At 40.3% G+C, this 17,537-nt stretch overlaps 1 protein-coding gene across 1 annotated transcript in view; it reads left to right on the plus strand.

Annotated features, from left to right (window-relative positions):
- Nucleotides 1-377: 377 nt before the first annotated feature.
- LOC127617934 (leucine zipper putative tumor suppressor 2 homolog) overlaps nucleotides 378-17,537 on the plus strand; it is a 95,513-nt gene continuing 78,353 nt past the window's right edge. The window contains exon 1 of the mRNA XM_052090114.1: nucleotides 378-752. The gene's annotated coding sequence lies outside the window, so the exon portion shown is untranslated. The remainder of the gene's footprint in view (nucleotides 753-17,537) is intronic.

The following is a 17,537-nucleotide window of genomic DNA, read 5'->3' on the forward strand; positions in this document are numbered from 1 at the left end:
TTAGGCTCTTCTCTGACTACCTGCTCCCACACACAACTAATGGACGTAACGTCCGCTACCGCCTTCAAATCGGAATATAATTCCCTGTCGCAAGAAATCTGATTGGGTCCAATTTCAGCAGCAGAACTTTCGACCTACTGTCGCCGAATTCAATGTGTGATCAGTGCACGGGACCAAAAGCCAGCTCCTAAAAAGTTCAGTTATTATAAAGTTACCTATAAACTACATAGCCTACTGTATATCTGTGATCAATGTATTCTGAATACATATAACTTTAACTAAAGCTGGTTAAGTTTGACATCCACGACAAATTACGATCAGAGACAGTTCAAGTCGCTTCATGAACTTGAACTTGTCGTCCGTCGTGAAGCCCCGAAAATGCCCCCTGTTCTCTCCCATAGCTTGTCGCTCCAGATCAGCGATCGGGACCCAAATGTGAGGCATGTTACTCTTGCGTTCCTACCAGCAGCGGTCCTGCACGGAGTGATGGGGGCAGGGTCCAGCACGCAGCGGGATTCAACGCAGTTTGCAACAGTCACTTCCAGGAGGATGGCCGTAGAGATGTGTAGCGCCTCCGTTTACAACCCCCTTACAGCAACGGGTATTCCTACAGTGCTTCTGAGAGGAACATGGAGACGGTAACTCGGTTTTGCTTGAACTTCCCCAGAGTTGGAAGATTAAAAAACACAAGGACATCGTTTCTTTAGAAGAGCGATTTCTTCATGGACGTCATTCTCTTCACGCAGTCAATGGTAAGCGACTCACAATTCTGCTTTGAAACTTCAGTAGCACAATTGGTGGCTCTCTCGGCTTGAGGACTGTGCTGTTTATCACACTTTGCGGTTTTACACTCTTTTCTTCCTAATGTAATGGCAATGCATAACTACAACCATTATTATTATTCACTATTTTCCTTCAACTTTTTAACTTTACATATCATCTTCAGCATTTGGAGTTCACCCTAATTTGTCTGAAGTGCAGTTCTTGAGTTACTCTTAAGCTAGATATCACCTGTTCTGTCCTGTGTTTATTTGGTTTCTGTTTGGCTGCGAGAGTGTAGCGACTGTGAGTGTTTTGTCTTATTTTGTTGAATGTGGGCAGACACGAATTTATCCCAGCTAAAGTAATTATGGTATCCCAGTGTATTTGTTAATTACTGCATATGGGAGCGTCCTTCCCAACTGGAGACCCATTGTATTAAATGTCTTTGTAATCAGCTCTTTTCACAAATCCTTGAAGTTCATTCACAGTAGGTTATATCAGACCTCACACTTGGCTAGTGGTGTGTGTATATTGTATATGTAAAGCGGACCAAGGAAGGGACGGGAACAGACGTCAGCTTAAGGGGTAAGCTTTATTTTTTCAGTTTAATTAATTTAATTACAAAAGATCCCCCATTTAGCCTTAACAGACTGTAGGGGCAAGTGCTGTTAGCGAGCACCTATGAAGGCCGGAAAGGTACACGAGGGGGTGGGTGGCCAGCACCACGCCCGACCGCCTTTTGTCTCCCCAGTGGCAATGTTTACACACCGCACCAGGTACTCATTTTAGGCTGAGTCGACCTAGGGGAGGCCCAGGACCGGTTCAGATATTCGTCACTGGTGTTGGCTATGAGCGGGAATCGAACTGAGGTCGCCAGGTTCATAGCGCTAACCACTACGCTAACACACACACACGTATTCTCTGCCGTGTTGTCAGCCTCCGGATGCTCTGTGGCTGCTGGCTTTTATCCGCTCTCCTCACGCTACTGCAATTAGAGACAGGTGTTAGACATAATAGGTGTGAGCGCCCTTACCGCTTTTCTCTCCCGGACGGGCGCTTGACCACGCCCCCGCTGCCACAGTATATGATAATTGTAAGCTGTTAATTAAGAGCACCTTGAATGTTATCTGAGAATAAATGCTGTGTGAGTTTGTCACAGAACAATCTATGCTACTTCAAAAGGTTTTGAGGGTCATTATGTGTTGCTTAGGTGAATCTCACCTAAAAACACGTCCATCTTACCCTAAAATTAGATATCTTTTTTAAATAAATAATATGCGGCTATTTTTGCATTATTACATTATTTCCATGACTGTTAAGCATATCATATTACAGTAAAATGACTGTATGGCTGTAATACGATGTTTTTTTAAAGCATAAATTCAAAGCAGTACAACATATACTACCATGATGTATAAATACTTGACCATTTAAACAATACATTATAATTTTTCTGCATTACAGTAAAGAGATGTTTTTTTTGTTTTTTGCTTTACGGTAACAAGAATTGGGATGCAAAAACGAAAATTGGCCCTAAAGGAGACTTCATTTGCTTTATGCCAATTAGATCGTATCATTTCTTTCTTTTGTTTTTGAATGTGACACAGACTAGCTTTTGACGTGTTTCGTGACATTCACCCGCTTACTCTTTAGACCAGGGGTGCCCAATACGTCGATCACGATCTACCAGTCGATCGCAAAGGCAATGCTGGTAGATCGCACAAAATTTTTATGTCTTTCGTTCAATTTTAATACAAATAAATATAATGCTTTTCCATATTTTAGTTTCTGTCTGATTTGCACTTTTATGAGTACATTTTGACCAGGCGAGCTTTTTGTTTATTCAGTTGCCATGACAACTAGGTTTGCGCCTTCCAAGGGCTTCTAAGAACAGAGCGCGAGATTGCGATGCTAGCAGTTTTTGAGGCTAGCTACCAGCAGCTAATGCCCGGATTATACAAAACTGTCTGATTCAATTCAGTGCAAGTCATCAGAATAAGGCAAGCCCTGGCTATGTTTTAATATGTGCTGTAGGTGTTTTGGTTTTAGAGTTAAAATTGAATGATATCAACATTGAACATTATTATATATTTTTTTTTATTTAATTAGAAGATGAATTCCATGTATGCATAAATGCAGTAGTCCCAACAAGCTACTTTTTAAACAAAACTGTTTTTTTTTTTAGTTGGTAGATCGTATTGAGTTGATCATTTAAAAGTAGATCATCACGTAAAAAAGTGTGTGCACCCCTGCTTTAGACAGTATTTTATACTGAGGAAAACAACTTTCCTCAGCCAGGCATTTTTTTTTCTACCCTTTTCTCTCCAATTTGTAATGACCAATTCCCAATGCGCTCTAAGTCCTTGTGGTGGCGTTGTGACTCGCCTCAATCCGGGTGGTGGAGGATGATTCTCAGTTGTCTCCACATCTGAGACAGTCAATCCGCACATCTTATCACGTGGCTTGTTGAGCACATTACTGCGGAGACCTAGCATGTGGAGGCTTCACACTATTCTCCGCAGCATCCACGCACAACTCACCACATGCCCCCCCCCAAGAGCAAACCACATTATAGCGACCACAAGGAGGTTAACCCAACAGGACTCTACCCACCCTAGCAACTGGGCAAATTTGATTGCATAGGAAGCCTGACTGGAGTCACTCAGAACGTCCTGGATTCAAACCTGCGACTCCAGGTGTGGTAGTCAGCATCTTTACTTGCTGAGCTACTCAGGCCCCTCAGCCAGGCATTGTTGTTTAAAATAGAAAGGCCTTTGTTTTATCTACTGGATGTGCTGTATGACAAGTGTTGTGGTACGCATTGCGATAATTGTTTGGCATGGGCAGTTTTTATTTGCTCTTAGTGACTGTCAGATTGTAAATCAGCTAAATATCTACGTTTCAAATCATTGGAACAAGTTGTTAAAGTGTAGAAAAGGGGATTTCAAATTTAGATTACCCAAAATTATCCAAGTGTCTGTAATGTTGGGAGAGCCTGAAGTGCTTAAAATGCTCTACAAGAACACCTGAATTGCTTTTCCTCCTCTTGGAAGAAGCAGGCTTAACTCTGACCCACTTACCTGCCACACTCACCACACTCAGCGCAGGAGTTCTGTTTCTTCTATCAACAAAGAGCACAAAGTTCTCTGCCGTCTTATTAACTGAAAAAATAAAGTCCCTTATAACAAGACTCAGCTCTAGGAAATCGTTTGTGGAAGTTGAAATATTCCACTAGACATATCAGGAGTCTTTGTTTGGCAAGGGCTTTAAAAGTAATTCAAAACAGGACATGCCGCCTATGCCCTTGTTCTCATTGCTTTAAGCCTTCTTTATGGCTTGGAGGGTCTGCCAATGTCTAAACCATGACACTGTAATTCCTGGCACTGCACATGGTATGCCATACCCAGCTGCTTACTGGCATCTCACTGGTTGCGGAAGCAGACATCATTTCTGGTCAGAGAGGAAATTATTGAAATATTAGGGTAGAAATGTGGGTCCAAGGAAAGGTTGTAAACATTTAAAGGTTATACAAATTGTCAAAAACATTGTGTATGTAAGTCTCTAGTCTATGTCTTTCACCTGCTCTCCTTGTGATGTGTTTGTGTGCTGTTATGAAAACAAGGCATAGCACCAACTTTTAGGATGACTGATCTATGTGAGTCCATTTCTACAGGAAACCATCTGTAACCTCTTCATCATGTACATAATATACTGTATATATAACTATATGACTGGAGATTTGGCAAACTTTTCTGTCAGTTTCTCTTCTGTACTTAATTTCAAGGCGTTGCAAACATATGAAATAGCTTTGGGATTCAATTTAAAGGGATAGTTCACCCAAAAATGAAAATTCTCTCATCATTTACTCACCCTCATGCCATCCCAGTTGTGGATGATTTTCTTTCTTCTGCTGAAAACAAATGAAGATTTTTAGAATAATATTTCAGCCCTGTTAGTGCTCATAATGCAAGTGAATGGTGATCAGAACTTGACAGCTCCAAAAAAGCACATAAAGGCAGCATGAAGGTAAAACATAAGACTATGTGGTTTAATCCATGTCTTCAGAAGCGATATGATAGGTGTGGGTGAAAAAACTGATAAATATGACTATACTGCTGCCATATAACCCTGTAGCTATTGCCTGGTTGCCCACTAAAGCTAAGCAGGGTTGAGCCTGGCCAGTACCTGGATGGGAGACCTACTGGGGAAAACCAAGGTTGCTGCTGGAAGAGGTATTAGGGAGGCCAGCAAGGGGTGCTCACCCTATGGTCTGTGTGGGTCCTAATGCCCCAGTATAGTGACTAGTTTAACACAAAACTAGCTATTGGTCTTAACTGTTTGATTATATTCCATTAATACTTTTTAAAGCTATTATATTTATCCAGCCAAGAGTAGTGAGTGGTGTATTTGTTTTCTTGGTACTGTTGTTTGATTAATATTAACAACATATTATCAGCTGCAGGTTTATTAGGTTATATGTACACTTCTAATCTGACATTTTGACACAAATCCACTTTTTGTCCACAGTTTACATTTACATTAATACCTCACCAAGATGGGCATTTTTGGCATAATTTAAAAGAGTTTTTGAATGTTTTGGCACATATCCGCATTAGATCGAGAACATTATACTAAATGTACCTTCAAAGGTAGGATAGTCCTTATAGTTTCATAGGACTTTGGCTGGCTTTTGGCATGTGTCGCTCTGTAACCTTACTTGCAATTAATTTCTTAATTGGAAGTGCACATCGATACACTGGACATGCTTGGTGCACAAAATTTATGACATTATCTCTTATATGTTCAGTGTGGGAAACATTCAGTGCTGGCTCAGGAAATACCGTAAATCTTTGATTTTGTTGCTGGAGTGCTTCTGACATAGCCATTTATTAAATTCACAAAGAGTTTGGTGTCTGTATTTTAAATGAAAAATGGTATCTTTAAGTGATTGGAGCGCGGATCAGAGATCTAGTGTTCCTGAGCTAAAGGCAGCCCTCTATTAGACTTCTTTTCTGTGACATGCATGTATGTATGTGAACAAGAGAAGTGTGTGTGAGTCTATTCATGGGTCTGTGTATGTGGAAACAGTAGATCTGTAACATGTTGGGTAAGGAGCTGTCCATTAGTTTTCCTGAGAGAAAAATCAATGCGTGATGGGCTGCCTTGGGAAGTTCTCATGGTTTCATCTTTCTCCTTCTAATATATCATATGGATAAAGTTTCTTGATGGATTTACAAATTGAAACAGTATAATATGGATTTCTTGGCGTGATTACTGGGCTTGCTGTGCCTGTCAGTCAGAGTGAGGTCCGGGGTAGCTGAGTGGTTAAGGATTTACACCTGTGCTAACCCCTGTTTTTATTCTCAGTGAGCCATGGTTGAGATAAAAGGGAAGGAGATGGCAGCAGATGAGAGAGCATGACGCGGAGGGGTCGGGGTGGCCCCACAAGTAGGTGGTGTGTCTGTTGCCAATGTTATTGGGGGAGGCTCAGCTTGTGGCCCAACAGGTACCGGTCTTAATTTGTTGGAGTACTCGGCCCAAAACGAGCCATCCTGCAACGGGTCGACCATAACCCAGAATATCACCGTCAGTGCTTCTGGGAGCTGAAATTCGGGGACATCGGCTACCCTTTCGCACAACAGCCCCGTGATGTCTGTCAGAGGTGGTTGCTGACTGATGACCATGACGCTGATGGAGTCATCAACCTGGTGGTGCTGGAGCAGTTGGTCGACCATATATCAAAGGGAATGGTGAAGTGGGTCCAGTGCCACCGTCTGGCGTCACTGGAAAAGGCAGTCCAGCTGGCAGTGGACCACTTGGCGGCATATGGAGCCGGCGTGCTCTCTCCCTCCAGCTCTCTCGTCTCCTGCTTCCTCATTTCCTGAACGAAGGAACTTCATACAACTACATACGGAGATAGTCAAAAATGCGTGTGACCACATCGCATTTGAGGTGTAAACACTAATCCGGCCTGATGCCTGGATAGCAGATGTTAAAAGCTTCCCATTCTCATTTATTATTTAGTCTGAAGCCTTCTTTATATGGCATTTTCATGGGTGTGGATTATGATAATTGTGAATAAACCTCCACGTGCGCTCTATGGATGCTTGGAATTCACTAACATGCGTGCTCTTCAAAAAACTGAATGCAGCTAATTTGTTTGCATGGCCATGTAAGCTGTGTACTCTGGGAGAAACCCAGGTGTGTTAAACTGCTTTCTCTTAATCCGATAAAGGTGCTGTAAGCGATTATTTTCATGGCAAAGTATGCAAACAATATTCCAGCTGCCTTAAAGATATTATTGAAATAAATGTCCTTGGATATAATCTCTCTGTGATAACTACACTTTGTAAGCAGCGAACAAAAATGTGTCTGCGGACTGTGGAAATTGATGCTTTTCACCAGACTCGTTCTCATAGTGTTCTCATTGAAGCGGATCATTGAGGCTATGATTCATAATGTTTATCAGTAGAGGGCTATTTTGACACCGTTGAATTTTGAACCAAACAAACAATGCTGCTCGATTTTGGTCGCAAAATTATCTTTGGAGGGTGGGGTTTTGGAATGAGTTGGGCTTGGCTAATTCAACGGCTCAGTCTGGTAAAAGCTTCAGAATGCTAAAATAACTTACAGAACCTTTAAGCGGTGTAAGGTGCATTATCATTTACATGATGTTTCTGAATGCTGCATTATGAAAAAACCCTGGAAAAAGCCTTTTTCTTAAGTGCATGTAAATGTGGTCAGATATAGTGACAAGTTGTCCTGCCCGGTGAAGTAGCAAGACGTGATTCTTTCAGTCTGATGTAGCGGTTTGGCCATGGGCATGAGAGAATGGCACACTGAACTTGTGCAGCATCTTGTGCTCGGCCTGCTTTTCATTAGTCAGGAATCTGCCCTGTCAAAGGGCTCTAGAAATCCGCACACCCCCACACTGAGAAACATTATGAAAACAGTGTCCATTTTGTACATCCCCTGATTTATGATTCTTGTCCTGCGAAAGATGCAAAGCATGTTGCCTTTTCTCTCTGCCAGAGACTCCTAGCTGAAACAACAGAGGGGTCCTGCATGTTTTCACTTCACTGTGTGTCCCATGCCGATGTGTGTTATGATAGGAGACAAACCTCTGGCTCGTTCTGACACTCAACTCTTTCTGCTGTGTTGCTGGTTTGTCCAGTGCAACTCCCACTCACAATCATAGACATATTGAAGTTGTGTCATTGTTTGTTTTTTAATATGGCGTTATCTGCCATTTCTGTCTCTGCAGTATCTCTGATTGATATATAGCTTTTCCAACATCAGACCTAATGTTTCAGGGCATGGTGAGTAATGGTTCCAGTCTGTGCTCTCGTAGTAGTAAGAGGTGGGCACACTGTGAATATTTTCAAAAAGTTACGGGTTAAAAGCATACTCGTTGTTCTGGCAGCTATACGTATCATTACTCTTTTTTTTTAGGGTTGCACCGATCCGATACATGGATTGGTATATTGGCTCCGATACTTATGTCTTTAAAATTATCGGTCTGACGAGCCCGATCCAAATCTGATACTGTGTTAGTCACTGTCAAGCTCAAAAAATTACATTAAAGTAGTTTATGACTTGTGCATTTTATTCAAAGCCACTTGAATGTGTGCGATAGCTCTGTGAATCACAAAAGGCTGTGTTTAATAAGTAAATATATAAAATGCACACGCAGCTACAGCATGTCAGTGAGTGAATGGCGCTGCGGTGTACACACGCGCACACACACACACACGGCTATTTTTAGCCTTCACGGTCTCGTGTGCAATATTTGAGCGCTACTCACGAACAACAGGACTTCCTGGAGAGTTCAGAATGTCAAAATAAAAGCGTGAGGGTTTAAAAGTTAAAGGTGTCACAGAGGCAGAGACATGAACTCAGTAGCAGGGTTTATTGAACAGATGATTGAAACAGTAATGTAAACATTGTGAGTAAATCCAGTTGAGCAGAGTGGCAAACAGCAGGTAAGTAATATCCAGACAGAGTATAGACATGAATGAACATATAACGCACAACAGTCTTATGGTACTTGCAGGCAATAATGACGACACAGGTACGTTTGACATAGTTGAAAGGTGTAGCGTCTCAGAGATGCTATCGATGAGAACAGACAAAGAGTGTGTGTGAAAGCGGGGGTATATATGCAATCCTTGATTAGCCACTAATGATATGCAGGTGCATTTAATCAGAACTCGAAGGGGAGAGTGAGCACTGATGGCAGTGAGGAAGAAAGAGAGAGACCAACCAGTGGATCCGTTACAAAAGGTGCACGATTGAGGTATATTACTATATATTACTATTAAACTATTGTTTTCAAATTATAATAATATTTATGTTGAATGGGTTCAAAAAAATAACTGTGCGAATGAAAAGTGAGCCGATATCTTACAACTAAATTTAACAAAAAAGAGATCTGAATCCTTTTAAGTCCAGATACAAGGTGAAAAACATTAGCAAAAAAAAGCTTCTTTTCTGCTGATGACTTATTCTGGAATTACTGTTAATTTTGCTGCTACATTATCCAGTATACTAGTTAATAATAAAGTGTTTCTTAATAAGCTATGCATTTATATTGAAATAATGTGTAGTTTTGAGGTTTGTGTTTCTTTACATATAAGAGCACACCCAATTAGTTCCACACAATAATGTAAAGATATTATAAACTGATTATGCAAAAAACAACACTGGTATTGCCTCGGGATTGGTATTGGCCGATACTGAGATTTCCAATATCGGAATCGGATCGGAAGAGAAAAAGTGTTGGTGCATCCCTACTCTTTTTAGGTAAGCATACGCAAAATCCTTAGAAAGATAGTTGGGTATACGGCATATTCCCTAGACTACACTATAGTTCCAGTAATACTTTCACTTTAATATGGTTACAGTATGATTAAAAACAGTTCTCAGCCTCTGTTTCTCAGCACAGTTAGCTAACTGCACTGAACTGTGCTGGTAAAAAAAACTCTTAAATGATTGGTCATTTGCTCAGTTAGTCTAATTCAGATTTTGCAGCACCACTGTGGAAAAAGAAAACTTAACTGTGTTAATGAGTCTGCATCAATATGGAACAGCAGTGTTTTACAAGAAGCGTTCTGTGTGATGGTGGAAAAGTGCCTAAAGAGTTGCTTAGTAAAACTGATTTGATTTGTTATGTGGGGTCAGTGACATGAAGTTTATTTTTATTTTAATTCTGTTAATTTATTCCAAATAAATTGATAAAAAAAATTATAATAATTTAAATGCAGTTCTTGACTTCAGTTTATCCATAGGATAAACATGGTTTAAATTAAAATGCATTTAGATCATTTTTGACGACATTATGTCTTAAGTAATTTGAGAGAAAAAAACACTTACATCAAAATATGGAAGAAGACAGATTGAAACAAATGTATATATGTTATGCATATTTGTGATATATTGCTAATGAACTTGTGATATGATTTTAAAGTGCAACCATTCATACAGTTTATAAAGATACAGAGAGCAAATAATACTAGGTACACTTCTGGTTTGTGTGTATTCCTATTAGATCACCCTCCAGCTTGTTAGCGATTTCTCATATGGCGTGACCGTGAAATCTGTACTACTGCAACAGTTTTTCATTGCTAAAATGGTCTAAACTGGGTCCTCCTTATAGTGAAAAATTATCCCTGGCATACTATAGAAACTTTGCAACTCTTAACCTACACTTAAGGTGAAGTTTTCCTAAGGAAAAGGGCAGTTAAGGGGTTTTATACAACACTTAATGGTTTTTAAGGGCGGACTCAAGTAAAAATACTTAAATTCAGTACTTAAGGGAAATCGTAAGGGAGTATGACGTTTTACCTATAAAAACCCGTAAGTAACACTTAAGGGCTATTTTCTGCAACACCCTTAAGTTTAAGGGAAACTTTAGGGTGCTCTATAGGGAAAATTACACTTAAAGTGTGTCGCACAATGGAAGGGTCTGGCGGACGACATGGCTCATTCTAAAATTAGAAACAATTGTTTTCTATGAACGTACAGCTCAGATTCAGGGCTTGCCCGTGGCATAGGTGAAATAGGCCGTTGCCTAGGGCACAAAATGACAGACAGGCGCCGCACAGTTCGTGTTGAAAGAGTGCCCTCTCATAAAGACTATTCGCTCCTCTAACCATATATTGAGCACTAGTGCTACTCGATTATATTATAATCAGATCCTAATCAGATGTGGACAAAATTAGTAAAAAAAGATATTATCATATAAGAAAAGTGTGATGCTGCCACTCCATGTCCAGTCATGAGCCTGCGTGTGCTGCCAAGTCTATGAGCTAACCTTTTCAGTGATGAACTTTAGTAAAATCCCAAAAGATCTTCGCATCATGCGCACACGGAGGTGACGCAAGTGAGAGAGAAAATTATTGTTCTTTGTGTTCTTTGTAAAATGCTGAAGTCCCTGAATGTTACTCTTGCAGTAATCATTTATCAGTGTCATGCAGCCTGTTTAATTCAGTTGTGTGCTGAATGGGATACCAAACAAATTGTTGACGAGACTCACATCATGAGCATGTAAATATGTTGATAATGTTTTGAGAGTAAAACAACTTTGTCCACTTTGCGGCAGACATTAAAATAAGCTTTTAGAATCTATAATTTCGGAATATTTTATTTTACTATTAAACCAGACTCCTGATGTAGAGTGTTAAATTGAATACTAAATTACCACAGAATTGAAATATAGTAAAATAAACAATTAATAATTGTATTCAGCCTTTATTCAGTTTTACTAATACATGATAGAAAAGTAGCAGCAAAACTTCTAGCAATCAAAGAATGGTCCCATCAGTCTGTATACACTTGAGTGCACTACTACTTCTGGGCTTAAAAGATACAGCTATGTAGAACCTTTTATCTTCTCTCTTCCAGGATCTACTTAACAGCTGATGTGGCCCCTGTACAAAAATAATTGCTCACCCCTGAACTGCACCACCCTCAATTTAATATGTAAGACTAATACTGTAAATTGACAAGCAGCTTTCCTTGAATCCCAGCAAACACACAAAAATCACTGCATTTTGTGAAATCACAAAATGCTGCATCAATGTGTGTCCTAATCTGCAGATTAGGACATACATTTTGCAGTCATTTTCAGCTACAGATCATGTGAAAAAAAATAAAAAAATTATTAAGCACTAAATGTTTTGTACATGAAAAACGGTCCTTTACGTTGTTTTAGTAGCATTTAAACATGATTAAATCTATAAAAATAATAATTATGATACATCTACAATTTACACAGACCACCCCCACTAATTTCAGAAGCATCCTCAGTGATTTTGATCTGGGGGGAGCCAATTGAAAATCTTGCCTTGGGCCGGCCCTGCTCAGATGCTCGCCGTCTGTCACGGTGCCCAGCTACGACTCCGGAGGCTGCTCAAATTTCTGCCATTCCAAATAGCGCAACTTGCATATTTTCCATTAAATTCAACCCAAATAATTATCGAAGGACATAGATTATTTATCCTAGCGTTGTTCATTCTTGAAGTAGGGAAATCCTTGGTAACTTCTGTGTGTACTGTCTGCCACCTGATCCGCATCGGCATTCCCTTTGATACCTGTGCTGTGTCCTAGTTGGGATGCGGTATGGTGCTTCTCGTCCGATGTGCGACTGCCTTAAGGTGTTTTATGCAACCGGGCACTGACCTGTTCACAGAACTTCTATTTGTATCACTCCACAGCACCCATTGATGACAGGTATTCTTATTGCATTGCAACGTTCTGTTTACTGCCAGGGATGATATTTTCTGGTGAAAGGATGGGATTTAATAATTTTACTTACTAAATATAACATTTTAGTTAACATTTGTGTCTTTAATATTTTTATTATGTGGTGTTTTATAAAAGCAATAAGACACTTGTGGCTGTGCCATATTGTGAATAATGTCTCAGCTGAATGAGTTGCAGGCACTCCGCTTCTCGTTGTGTCTAACATTGTCCTTCAGCTGTGACTATATTCACAATATAGTATGGCCTCTTATGCCTTATTGCTTAATTAATGCATGGTATCTAGCAAAGTATTAATATATATGCATAAAGTAAGTTATTATTTATTAATAGTATTTAAATAAACCACTGAAATTGAAATTTCATGATGACATGCCTCTACCACAATTCAGCAATTCGGGTATCATCTAGAATTTCATGTTTCCCACTTGTAAATACGACTTCGCTTGGTCATTCATGTGCTCGGAAATAAAAATGACAATATATATTAAAGACTGCAGGGGGGACTCTTGTAGACTGTATCAAAGTCAGTAATAAAAAGCTTCAATGAAAATGTTCTAAAAACCACTATGAATAAAGATAACGAATTAGTTTCAGCCTACTGTATATTTTTGAGATCTTGGCACATGCACTTTTCTCTCATCTTGAAAATTCTCATTTGTCATTGACCCACATAAAGTTCACGAGATGTAGCAAAGATACACCATGAAGAGAGCAACTCAGTTATAGAGCTGATGAAATCCTATCCTGACATCCCCTCTGAAGGCTTTTACCGACTATGTAAGATAATACAGGAATCAATCTTTAGTGGAATTTGTTGCATGTATAAATTATGGATCTATGAGAACCTTCAGTTGAAAGATTGCAGATCACTTTGGAATAATGCTTCTCTGTTTTTACACAGCTAAGTGCATAAACCGATGGCTTATGCTCTGCCCAGTCATGCTAATACATAACGGCAGGCTCTCTAGCATGTCTAAAGAGCTGCATTGTCTTTGATTGTCCTGTCTTGTTAGGGGATTACATCCTCACAAAACAGCACAGCACAGCAATTTAAACAGCCCTTGTTTCATGTCCCTAACCACCCCATCACACATCCAGGCAGTCAGACAGACTCATTAGCCGTCTGTAAGTTACGGCTTTGTAGAACACTGTGAAACTACAGCATGTGTTTACACTTAATCTCCAAAAGCCTGTAGTGACTGCAGTGAGGTTTTTGACCTTTCCCAATGGCCTTGGAAATCTCTCTACTCTTCCCATTTTGAGAGGCATGTGTAAAGTTTGTGGTGGTAATGGTGGGCTCTAACAAGGTGATGTGGTGAGGTCATAGTTTGAGGACATGGTCTACCAGACACAATACTGTCTCAGTGTTGTCCATTATAGCTACATTGTTCAGGTAACTCGCATTGAGTTAGCACTAAAACTAACAGGCCAGTATTCAGCTTGGAATGTGTTGACTGATGAAGAAAGCATTTGGTAGGATAGCAGTGTTTAAGAGTAATAGGCAGGACAAACTTAACTACATGTTTTTCGGACATTCACGCTGAGGCTCACACTGAGATATTGTGTATGAAAAGAAAGCCTTTTTTAGGCTGTGAATTCCTGCATTGTCACACAAACAATGCCTGAATGCTCAGACGTCTCGATTTACCAGTTCATGAACTTGTGTTTAAGTGGATTTAAATGGGAATCTGAAGGTCAGTTATCGATATGTGCCAAATGCCATCAGGAATCTACTGTTTCACATATAGTTAACATATAGTAACCCCATTCGTCCCCCCTCCTTCTACTCAACCTGCACTTAAGATCTGTGAAGAGGAGGTGTGCTGTGTCTTCCAGAAACAAAAGGTAAGAAAAGTACAAGGCCCAGACGGTGTTTCATACACTTGTCTAAAATCCTGTGCTAACCAGCTGGCCCCCATCTTCACAGTGATCTTCAATAGATCACTGGAGCAGTGTGAAGTTCCATGCTGCTTCAAACACTCCATCTTCATTCCTGTCCCAAAGAAATCCAAAATCACAGGATTTAATGACTACAGACCCGTCGCTCTGACGTCTGTGGTCATGAAATAATTTGAGAGAATTGTTGTTGGCCCATCTGAAGGACGTCACTTGACCCTTGCTAGATCCCCTTCAATTTGGTTATCGAGCGAACAGGTCTGTGGATGATGCAGTCAACATGGGATTGCATCATATCCTGCAACATCTGGACAGACCAGGGACATATACAAGGATCCTTTTTGTGGACTTCAGTTCAGCTTTCATCACCATCCTCCCAGCTATTCTCCAGACTTAATTACACTAACTCTTTCTTCTCATGTCTATCTGTCAGTGGATCACCAGCTTTCTGATGGACAGAAAGAAGCTAGTGAGACAGGGGAAATTCACTTCCAACACATGTACAATCAGCACTGGTGCCCCCCAGGGATGTGTGCTCTCCCCACTACTCTTCTCCCTATATACCATTGACTGCACCGCAAAGGACCACTCTGTCAAGCTCCTGAAGTTTGCATATGACATTACTGTCATCGGCTTCATCCAAGATGACGATGAGTCTGTATACAGAAGGGATGTTGAATGGCTGGCTCACTGGTGCAGTCAAAACAACCTGGAGCTGAACATGCTCAAAACAGTGGAGATGATTGTGGATTAGGAGGAACACTCCAATATTTATCCCACTCGCCATTCTAAACAGCACTGTGGCAGCAGTGGAGTCATTCAGGTTCCTGGGCACTACCATCTCACAGAACCTGAAGTGGGAGACCTACATTGAGTCCATTGTGTAAAAGGCCCAGCAGAGGTTGTACTTCCTTTGCCAGTTGAGGAAGTTCAACTTGCCACAGGCGCTGCTGATACAGTTCTACTCAGCAGTTGAATTAATTGAATCTGTACTCTGCACTTCAGTAACTGTCTGGTTTGGTGCAGCTACGAAATCTGACATCGGAAGACTACAAACGACAGTTAGGACTGCTGAGAGGATTATTGGTTGCCCCTGCCCTCCCTTCAAGAACTATATACACTTCCAGAGTGAGGAAAAGGGCTGGAAAAAATCCCTCTGGACCCCACTCACCCTGCCCACAACCTTTTTGAACTGTTGCCTTCTGGATGTGCTACAGAGCACTGAGCCCCAGAAAAGTCAGGCACAGGAACAGATTTTTCCCTCAGGCTATCCATCTCACAAACAGTTAAAACTGCCCCATTGTGCAATAATTATGTGCAATACACAGCTTAGTCTATTTATATTTATCCAACATACAATATCTCTTCGGCCATTTATTCCCTTGCATCTGTATTTAACAGATTTGTATTTGAATATTGTACACACACACACACACACACACACACACACACACACATATATATAATACGTACAGTACTGTGCAAGTCTTAGGCACATAAGATGTTTCACAACAACATTTGTCTTAGGATGGTTATTTATATCTTCAGCTTTAGTGTGTCAATAGGAAATATAAATTTTACACTTCTAAACAAAATAAAAATAAAAAGTAAACTTTCAGAGTTGCATTCACAATGCATGCTAAGTGAGAACTGCTGCATGGAAATAAACTAGTGAGATGGTCTGAGATCATTAGCACCTTTGTCATAAATACTCTGTGCTACTGTTTAATATTTTTGCTGACTTCCCAGCTCCATGGTTTTGTTATTTCCAAAAATTGTTGACATCGTCTGTCAATAAGTGATACAGTCAGCATTGGGATATTTGTCAGATGTCCATACAATGCAAGTCAATAGGGTCCAAAATATTTAAGCTCCAAAAGCACATGAAAGGCAGCTTAAAAGAAATCCTGAATGCAAACGGCAAGATTGATAGTGAATAAAAACTTATTCTTTTTTTGTTTTGTTTAATTGTGGGAAGTAGGGTTACTGTGAGCCCCATGTGGCTGGAGTTTAGTGGATGAATCTGCCAGAAACCCTGTTGTGCTGTTCCCACTTTGCTTTTCTCTGCAGCCCAGTTAGCCATCAGTTAACTCTCTTCCACTCTCGCTGTCTTTTTTCTTCTTTGGCTCAAAATGGAAAAGTAGGGGTGTACCATAAATGACCTCTATGAATCTTGCCTCTGCGCAGATTATTCACATTTTACCATAATTGTGAGCAGCTGAAAAATTATGAGAAAATTTAGTTTTTTTGTTTCCCTCTGCCTCTCTCTCTATTCCCACCCCTTCCCACTGAAGCCAGAAGATGAGGAATGGCCTTTTTTGCTGCTGATGTTTTCACAGCTCCGCCTGTGAGCTTTGGGGTTTAGTTCAAGCCCCACAGTAATTTTATTACCTCTCTCATCAACAACATAAATACTAAATCTCTCCTCCCTCCACATAACTCACATTTATGTCACTTCAACCACCTCAGACAAAAAGTTCCCTGACATTTCCAGTAGAATTGGTTTAAAGCAGAAATTTTTCCCTGACACAAAGCATTCACGGCTGAGAGATGAGCTGTCATACAGCAATGATGAGGGCAAACCGAATTGCACTGAAGTGCTCTTGATTTAAATGCATGTTTGAAAGATGTTTCTCTTGTTGCTTTGGCACACTGTCTCCTCCACTTATTTTAGTGACATGGTTTGATTGATGGTGTATTTAATGAAGGAATCCAAAAAGTGTGTGTGTGTGTGTGTGTGTGTGTGTGTGTGTGAGCGTGTATTTATCACTTTGTGGGGACCAAATGTCCCCATAAGGATAGTAAAACCCGAAATTTTTGACCTTGTGGGGACATTTTGTCGGTCCCCATGAGGAAAACAGCTTATAAATCATACTAAATTATGTTTTTTGAAAATGTAAAAATGCAGAAAGTTTTCTGTGAGGGTTAGGTTTAGGGGATAGAATATAAAGTTTGTACAGTATAAAAACCATTATGTCTATGGAAAGTCCCCATAAAACATGGAAACACAACATGTGTGTGTGTGTGTGTGTGTGTGTGTGTGTGTGTGTGTGTGTGTGTGTGTGTGTCAGGTTCCCTATCTCTCACTCACTCAATGTTGTGTCGATGTAGTGACA

The sequence above is a fragment of the Xyrauchen texanus genome, chromosome 24, assembly GCF_025860055.1.
Source record: "Xyrauchen texanus isolate HMW12.3.18 chromosome 24, RBS_HiC_50CHRs, whole genome shotgun sequence".
Classification (NCBI taxonomy): domain Eukaryota; kingdom Metazoa; phylum Chordata; class Actinopteri; order Cypriniformes; family Catostomidae; genus Xyrauchen; species Xyrauchen texanus.